Raw genomic sequence first — 10,111 nt, 5'->3', positions numbered from 1 at the left:
GAGAGAGGAAAAACAACTCTTGAAAAGCAAATAGGAAAACCCATCCCTAGCTGTAGTAAAGGTAGGTCGGAAATGGTAAGTGCTGGCCTTAACCCTGTGTTTACCCCACCAGTATCCAGAAATGCAAGCTGAAACTTGTGAGTGGGGCCCCAGTTGTTGAGCTCTCTGTTATGCTAAACAAGCACCCGAGGTGGACTGGCCCAACCATCTGCTAGAGACATGCATAAATCGAGGGAAGGTAGAGCAGTACAGCATGTGTATAATGTGGAATACATGGGAAAAAGCAAAAGCGCGTCATTAAAAAGCAGCAGAAAGCGACCGGAGAACAGAATGTAGTGGGCAGAGATTAGTGTTCCAATTATTATCAATGTTAATAACCACATGCAGGGAACTCCAGGTTCTCTTGTTCATCAGACATGAAGCCTCTGACAGTGCAGGGATTAGGAGGACTAGCTCAGCCATTAGGATTTTTGTTATTTATTTGATTTCATGACACCTTTCCCATCTGGACAAGTACTGGATGACATAGAGCTCTTCTTTCAAGTGTATGCTTTCCCCAGTATAACATCAAGCTTTACAAAAATATATAGGAAACCAAAAAAATATATAGATAAAATTCACCCGGGCACAACCCCTGTTAATATTTTCATCTATGTTTTTCTGGTCTTTGTTGATTTTTCCCCCTGCTTTTACTGTTCTTACAAATTATTGTCCATTTTTAACACAACATACAGACAGTTTTAAATTATTACATTTGAAATGTGCCCATTTGAATAACACATATATATTTGAAAGTTTTAGTGGAATTTAAAATTAAGTCTACATTCTAGGATGATAAAATATGCCTTGACTATTTAAAAGCATCCTTACTTTGAAGGCAGCAGGCAGATGGGGGAAAAGCAGAAATTGGGTTGGGGGAATCACTGGCCCAAACGAGGAGAGTATGTACCAGAGTTGAACCATCCTAAGGGACAGCCTACATCTGGGACTTGAAATTGGCAGCCCATTTCAGTCCTCATATATGCTTTGTCTGGCTTACAGAGCTTTTTAATTTATTTCTTTATTTTTTTACAGACAGGGTCTTGCTCTGTTGCCTGGGCTGGAGTGCAGTAACATCATCACAGCTCATTTCAACGTACAACTGCAGGCTTCAACTTATCTTCCTGCCTCAGCCTCCAGAGCAGGTGGGACTACAGGCACATACTACTCACTCCCAGCTAAATTTTTAAAATATTTATGCAGAGATGAGGTCTCACTATGTTTCCTAAGCTTATCTTAAACTCCTGGCCTCAAGCAATCCTCCTTCCTCAGCCTCCTAAAGTGCTGGAATTACAGGTATGAGCCACCATGCCAGGCCAGAGAGTTTTTCTTTAAATGTTTATTTTGAATGCCTTTAAATAGGGCATACATCCTCCATTTTGCCACAAGCCCCACCACTCCTTATCGTATTATACTCTTCTGCTTTCTGCATTTCCATTTCTGCCTGGCCCCTGAAGGCATTTGCACTTATAACCCCTGTGTCATTTAAGATATCCTGGAAGGCCCCACTTCCCTGCAGAATCCGCTAAACCAGTGGATCATAATTATGCGTGATTTCTCTCCCCAGGGGATAGTTAGCAGTGCTTAGACATTTTTGTCTTAACTGAGGAGGGCATTGTTGCACTACTGGCATTTAGTAAGTTGAGGCCAGAGATGGTGCTGAACATCCTACAATGCACAGGAAAGTCCCCCACAGTAACTATCCAGCCCAAAATGTCCACAGTGCTGAGATTGAGAAACTCTGCTCTAAATCAGGGCTGGATTTGCACCACTAGAGTTTCCTCCTTTCAATTTAGGATTTCAGTCCCTTGAAAAATGCAAATCCCACTGAGAGTAGTAATATTTTATGCTGTTGGCCACTTACACCTGACTATGAAGCAAGGATCTGTGAACGGGATTGGATAAATGGCTGGGTAGGGAAGAAGAGGAAAAACAGGACATGGAGGACACAAAGCACACATCCTATTGGAAGGCTTTCACCATTTCATGATAAGGATCATTCCACGCAGGGAGCTCACACCAAATTCCTCTTAGTAATTCTGCCATTAATAATGATGTCACACTATATAAAGTTGATCACTTGCTTCAGGAGAAGCACTGAATTCAACCACTTTATATCTATAATCCCACTGCATCCTCATAACAATATTGTAAGACAGATAAGGAAACTAAGGCATAGAGGAGATAAGTAATGATCTCAAAGTCACACATACAGAGAGTGATAGGACTGAGACTCTGAAACTTGCATTGCTCACTCCAGAGATCAACCTCTTAGCCAAGAGGAAGGGACAACATTTACTAAAATTTTCACTGAGCCAGACACCATGTTAAGCACTTCGTCTACATGATGTCACTTAATCTTTACAAAATCCTGAGAGGTAGATATTATTATCATACCCATCAAACAAGTGAGGAAACTGAGGGTTAGACAAGTCTCACAATTAGACCTTTAACACAAGGTCTGCTTGACCTCCTAAGTTTAAAGTTAGTCAAAGCATTACTTCGGTCCATCTTGCCTTCACTGACATTGGAGGGAGTGATGTGGAATGGACAGAGCACTGACCTTAGACCAGAAGACCTAGTTTGTAGTCTTAGCTGTGTCACAATCTTAATGGGTGACTTCAGTCAAGACCCTGAGATCAGGTCCTCTGTCCGATTCCCAAGAAAAGAAAGGAGCCAGACCATCATGAGCCATGGTTTCCTATAGATAGCTTCAGTATACTTAGAAGAAATGCTCCTGCCCAATGACAAAGCAATGAGGAAACCTAGTCAGTCTGGTGACAGCATTTTCAATCAAAGAGGCTGAACCAGAAATACTGAGCTGCTCCAGCTCAAAGAGTAGCCATGAACCTTTAAGAACTTTCAATATGGAAATATGCATATTAATCATGACTCTATTATGCCTCAATTTTCACATTCTGTTACCATAATCTGAGCATCTTTCAAAGTCAACTTCTACTAACATTGCCTAGCAAAGTCATGATTTTCTAAAACATAATTTGAATATGGTACCTACCCACTTTTATAGTCATCTTTTCTGGGGATTTGGGGAACTTTTTCCTTGTTTAGTAATAAGAATAGCCTCCTAGATCTTTTTACCTGAGCTGATAGGGCCTTTTCTGTCAGTTCAGAGGGAAGGTAAGTTATATTGTAATGGAGTGTCACTTAGATGACCCAAAGGGTATATTTGTTACTTTATCATAGTAACTTCCCCAAAGCCAACTTCACAAAGATACAATATTATTGAAAAGCATGTGCTGTAAGCAAACAAAAACATAAAATGGGGAAAGGACACCCTTTTCAACAAATGGTGCTGGGATAACTGGCTAGCCACATGTAGGAGAATAAAACTGGATCCTCATCTCTCACCTTATATAAAAATCAACTCAAGATGGATTAAGAACTTAAACCTAAGACCTGAAACTATAAAAATTCCAGAAGATAACGTTGGAAAAACCCTTGTAGACATTGGCTTAGGCAAGGATTTCATGACCAAGAACCCAAAAACAAATGCAATAAAAACAAAGATAAGTAGCTGGGACCTAATTAAACTAAAGAACTTTTGCAAAGTGAAAGGAACAGTCAGCAGAGTAAGCAGACAACCCACAGAGTGGGAGACAATCTTCACAATCGATACATCTGACAAAGGACTAATATCTAGAGTCTACAATGAACTCAAACAAATCAGTAAGAAAAAAACAAACAATCTCATCAAAAAGTGGGCTAAGGACATGAACGGCAGTTTTCAAAAGAAGATATACAAATGGCCAACAAACATACGAAAAAACATTCAACATTACTAATGATCAGGGAAATGCAAATTAGAACCATAATGTGATACCACCTTACTTCTGCAAATCAAAAACCACAGATGTTGGCGTGGATGCATTGATCAGGGGACACTTCTACACTGCTGGTGGGAATGTAAACTAGTACAGCCATTATGGAAAACACTGTGGAAATTCCTTAAAGAACTAAAAGTAGAACTACCATTTGATCCAGCAATCCCACTACTGGGAATCTACCCAGAGGAAAAGAAGTCATTATACGAGAAATATACTTGTACACACATGTTTATAGCAGCACAATCCACAATTGCAAAATCGTGGAAGCAACCCAAATGCCCATCAATCAACAAGTGGATAAAGAAACTGTTTTTTATAGATATCATATATACATATATCTCATATATGTCATATGTATCTCATGTATATCATATATATGTATCATATATATATATATATATATATATATATATATATAAATACTAGTCAGCCATAAAAAGGAATGAATTAACAGCATTTGCAGTGACCTGGATGAGATTGGAGACTATTTTTCTAAGTGAGGTAACTCAGGAATGGAAAACCAAACATGGTATGTTCACACTGATGTGTGGGAGCTAAGCTATAAGGAAAGGCATAAGAATGATACAATAAACTTTGGGTACTCAGGGGGAAGAGTGGGAGGGGGTGAGGGATAAAAGACTATAAATATGGCACAGTGTATACTGCTTGAGTGATGAGTGCACCAAAATCTCACAAATCACCACTAAAGAACTTACTCATGTAACCAAATACCACCTGTATCCTCAATAACTTACGGAAAAATGAAAACAAAACAAAAACAAAACTTCCCTTTATAAAGGGAAAAAAATGAAAGGAATGTGTCATGATCTAATGTTGAAATTACAAACTATCTTGACTTAGTAGATTTGGCAATGTTTAATAGATTTCTAGTATCATTGTCCTTACCTTGAAATTTTAAATTTCCTCCAGGAACTCAGGGTACTTTGGTGCACAGTTTGGGAACCACAGGTATACAATAAAAATTACATGCCCTTCCTACTTCAGACCCCAACTCCTCATTCCCATTCCCTGTGGTATACAATATTAACAGTTTCTGTTGTCTAATTCCAGAAAATTTCTATGCATAATCAAATAGAAGCATATCATACATACTGCTTTGATTCCCACTTTTTCTGCTTACTATATTCTGGAGATCACTTCATAGCAGCACATAACAATTATTTGTTGTTTTTACAGTTTCATGGTGTAATTTATGCAATAAAATTATTGATGTACATTTAGTTGTTAGCATTACTAATGGCATTGTAGTGAATATCCTTCTACATATATCTTGGTGCATTTGCATAATGAATTCCTAGAAACAGAATTTCTGGACCAAGGGATATGTACATTTAAAGTTTTAAGAGATATTAAATTTGTTGTAATTAATTTCAATTAATTTGTACACTCCCCCTCCCCCAAAAAAAGTCTAGGTAAGAAAGAAGAAACTTGCAGCTGGCATATTAGAAAAGCTTAGATCAAAATACTCAAGTCTTTTCAAATGTCTGGAAAGCCTTCCCAAGAAGAATGGCTACAAATAAGCTGAGACAGTGAAGACTACAATAAATACCTAATTCTTCAATGCCCAGACATGAAATAACATCTTTAGTTCATTTAATGAGGTCATGTTTTTCTGGATGGTGTTGATGCTAGTAGATGTAACTTTTCAGATAGAGAAGTCAAATAGCTGTATTGAAGAAACTCAAAAGAAATTTAAGATAACATAGAGAAGGAATCTAGAATTCTATCAGATAAATTCAACAAAGAGATTAAAATGATTAAAAAGAATCAGTCAGAAATTCTGGAGCTGAATAATGCAACTGGCATACTGAAGAATGCATCAAAGTCATTTAATAGCAGAATTGATAAAGCAGAAGAATTAGTAAGCTTGAAGACAAGCTATTTGAAAATACACAGCCAGAGTAGATAAAAGAATAAAAAAGAGTGAATAACACCTACAGGATCTAGAGAACAGACTCAAAAGGGTAACTCTAAGAGTTATTAGCCTTAAAGAGGAGGTAGAGAAAGAGAGAGGAATAGATAGTTTATTTAAAGAAATAAAAACAGAGAAAGTCCTAAACCTAGAGAAAGATATCAATATCCAAGTACAAGAAGGTTATATAGAACGCCAAGCAGATTTAACTCAAAGACTACCTCAAGGCATTTAATAATCAAAGGCAAAAATAAAGGATTCTAAAAGTAACAAGAAAAAAAAAGACAAATAACATACAGTGGAGTGCCAATAAGTCTGGCAGCAGGCTTTTCAGTGGAAATTTTACAGGCCAGGAGAGGGTTGCATGACATATTTAAAATGTTGAAGGAAAAAAAAAAAAAAAAAAAAAAAAAAAAACAAAGACAAAACCTTTTACCCTAAAATAGTATATCTGGTGAAAATATCCTTCAAAGATGAAGGAGAAGTAAAAAATTTCCCAGACAAACAAAAGCTGTGGGATTTCATCAATAGCAGACCTGTCCTACAAGAAATGCTAAAGGAAGTACTTCATTCAGGAATAAAAGGGTAATGACCAGTAAATAATCACCTGAATGTACAAAACTTACCAATAATAGTAAATACACAGAAAAGCACAGATTGTAACACTGAAACCATAGTGTATAAAGTATTTGTGTTAGTCTATTCTCACACTGCTAATAAAGACATACTCGAGACCGGGTAATTTATAAAGGAAGGAGGTTTAATTGACTCACAGTTCAGCATGGCTGGGGAGACCTCAGGAAACTTTTACAATCATGGCAGAAGGTGAAGCAAACACATCCTTCTTCACATGATGGCAGCAAGGAGAAGTGCAGAGCGAAGTGAGGGAAAGCCCCTTATAAAACCATCACATCTCATGAGAATTCAATCACTGTCATGAGAACAGCATGGAGGTAACTGCCCCCATGATTTAATTACCACCCACTAGGTTCCTCCCATGACATGTGGGGATTATGGAAACTACAATTCAAGATGAGATTTGGGTGGGGACACAGCCAAACCATATCACTATTCTTGACCTCAGTAGAACGACTAAATAATGAACCAATAAAAAATACTAACTACAACAACTTTTCAAGACATAGTCAGTACAATAAGATAAAAATAGAAACAAAAAAAGTTAAAAAGCAGGGAAACAAAGTTAAGGCATGGAGTTTTCATTAGTTTTCTTTTTGCTCTTGCTTGTTTGTTAATGCGAATAGTATAAAGTTGTTATCAGGTTAAAATAATGGGTTATAAGGTAGTATTTGCAAGCCTCATGGTAACCACAAACCAAAAAACATACAATGGACACACAAAAAATAAAAAACAAGAAACTAAATCATATAACCAGAGGAAATCACCTTCACTACAGGAAGGTAGAAAGGAAGAAAAGAAGGAAGAGAAGATCACAAAATAACCAGAAAATAAATAATAAAAGGGCAGGGGTAAGTCCTTACTTACCAGTGATAACATGGTAACACAGACTGGCTGAAGGGATGAAACAAAAAAGGCCCATTGATCTGTAGTCTATAAGAAACACACTTCACATATAAAGGCACACATACACTGAAAATGAAATGATGGAAAAAGATATTCTATGCCAATGGAAACCAAAAAAGAGCAGAAGTCACTATACTTATATCAGACAAAATAGATATCGAGACACGAACTATAACAACAGACAAAGAAGGTCACTATATAATTTAAAAAGGTCATCTCAGCAAGAGGACATAACAATTAAAAAATACATGCACCCAACATGGGAGTATCCAGATACATAAAGCAAATATTATTAGAATTAGAAATAGGCCCCAACACAATTATAGTTGGAGAGTTCTACATCCTACTCTTAGCATTGGACAGCATTTCCAGACAGAAAAATCAACAAAGAAACCTCACACTTTATCTGCACTATAGACCAAATGGATCTAATAGATATTTACATAACATTTTACACAAGAGCTGCGGAACACACAGTCTTCTCAGCACATGGATCATTCTCAAGGGTGGACCATATGTTAGGTCACAAAACAAGTCTTAAAACATTAAAAAAACCTGAAATAATATCAAGCATCTTCTCTGACTACAATGGAATATAACTAGAAATTAATAACAAGAGGAATTTTGGAAACTATACAGATACATAAAAATTAAACAATATGCTCCGAATGAGCAGTGGGTCAATGATGAAATTAATGAGGAAATGGAAGAATTTCTTGAGACAAATGATAATGGAAACACAACATACCAAAACTTACGGTATACAGCAAAAGCAGTACTAAGAGGGAAATAGAACTATAAGTGCCTACATTAAAAAAGAGGAAATCTTCCAATAAACAACCTAATGATGCATCTAAAGAACTAGAAAAGCAACAGTAAAACCCAAAATTAGTAAAAGAAAAAAAATAAAAAATAAAGATCAGAGCAGAAATATACGAAATTGAAATAAAAAAATACAAAAGTAACGAAATAAAAAGTTGTTTTTTTGAAAAATTAAACAAAATTGACAAACCATTAGCCATTCTAACTATGAAAAAAAGAGAGATCAAAATAAATAAAATCAGAAATAAAAAGGAGATATTACAACTGATACTACAGAAACTCAAATGATTATTAGTGGCTACCAGGAACAATGTACCAATAAATTGGAAAATCTAGAAGAAATGAAGAAATTCCTAGATATGTACAACCTACCAAGTTTGAACCAGGAATAAATCCAAAACCTGAATAGACCAATAACAAGTAATTACATCAAAGCCATAATAAAAATCTCCCAGTAAAGAATAGTCTGCAACCTGATGGCTTCACTGCTGAATTCTACCAAACATTCAAAGAAGAACTAATACCAATCCTACTTAAACTATTCTGAAAAATAGAGGAGGAGGGAACTCTTCCACTCTCATTTTATGAGACCAGTATTACCCTGATAACAAAACCAGACAAAGACACATAAAAAAAGAATATTACAGGCCAATATCTTTGATGAATATTGATGCAAAAATCCTCAACACAATACGACTAAACAGAATTGAACAATACATTTGAAAGATCATTCATCATGACCAAGTGGGATTTATCCCTGGGATGTAAAAATGGTTCAGCATGCATAAATCAATTAATATGATGCATCATATCAACAGAATAAAGGATAAAAACCATATTATTATTTCAATTGCTGCCGAAAAGCATTTGATAAAATTTAACATCCCTTCATAATACAAACCCTCAAGAAATTGGGGACAGAAGGAATACTCCTCAACATAATAAAAATCATATATGACAGACCAACAGGTAATATCATACAGAATGGGAAAAAACTAAAGCTCTTTCCTCTAAGATCTAGAGCATGAAAAGGGTGCCCATTGTCACCATTGTTACTCAACACAGTACTGGAAGTCCTAGGTAGGGCAAACAGACAAGAGAAAGAATTAAAGGGCATCCAAAGTGGAATGGAAGAAGTCAAATTATCATTCTTTGCAAATAATATGATCTTCCATTTGGAAAAATTGAAAGACTCCACAAGAAAGCTATTAGAACTGATAAACAAATTCAGTAAAGTTAGAGGATACAAAATCAACATACAAAAATCAGTAGCATTTCTATAAGCCAACAGTGAACAATGTGAAAACAAATTTTAAGTAATCTCATTTACAATAGACACACACAAAATTAAATACCTGGGAATTAACCAAAAAAGTGAAAGATCTTCCTAATGACAACTATAAAACACTGATTAAAATAATTGAAGAGGACACAAACAATGGAAAAATATTCCATGTTCATGGATTGGAAAAATCAATATTATTAAAATGTCCAGAGTACCCAAAGCAATGTACAGATTCAATGCAATCCCTATCAAAATAAGATTTTTCCCACAGAAAAGAAAAACAATCCTCGAATTTATATGGAACCAGAAAAGATGCAAAACAGCAAAAGCCATCCTGAACAAAAAGAACAAAACGTGAGTAATCACATTGCCTGATTTCGAATTATACTACATAGCTATAGTAACCAAAACAGCATGGTACCAGCATAAAAACAGACACACAGACCAATGGAACAGAATAGAGAACCCAGAAACAAATCCACACACCTACAGTTAACTTATTTTTGACAAACATGCCAAGAACATACACTGGGGAAAAGAAAGTATCTTCAATAAATGGTGCTGAAGAGAATAAATATGCAGAAGAATAAAGCTAGACCCCTATCTATTGGCATATAAAAAATCAAATCAAATGGATTAAAGGCT

Source organism: Macaca thibetana, chromosome X (genome assembly GCF_024542745.1).
Source record: "Macaca thibetana thibetana isolate TM-01 chromosome X, ASM2454274v1, whole genome shotgun sequence".
In the NCBI taxonomy this organism is placed as follows: domain Eukaryota; kingdom Metazoa; phylum Chordata; class Mammalia; order Primates; family Cercopithecidae; genus Macaca; species Macaca thibetana.
This window is presented reverse-complemented; position numbering follows the sequence as displayed.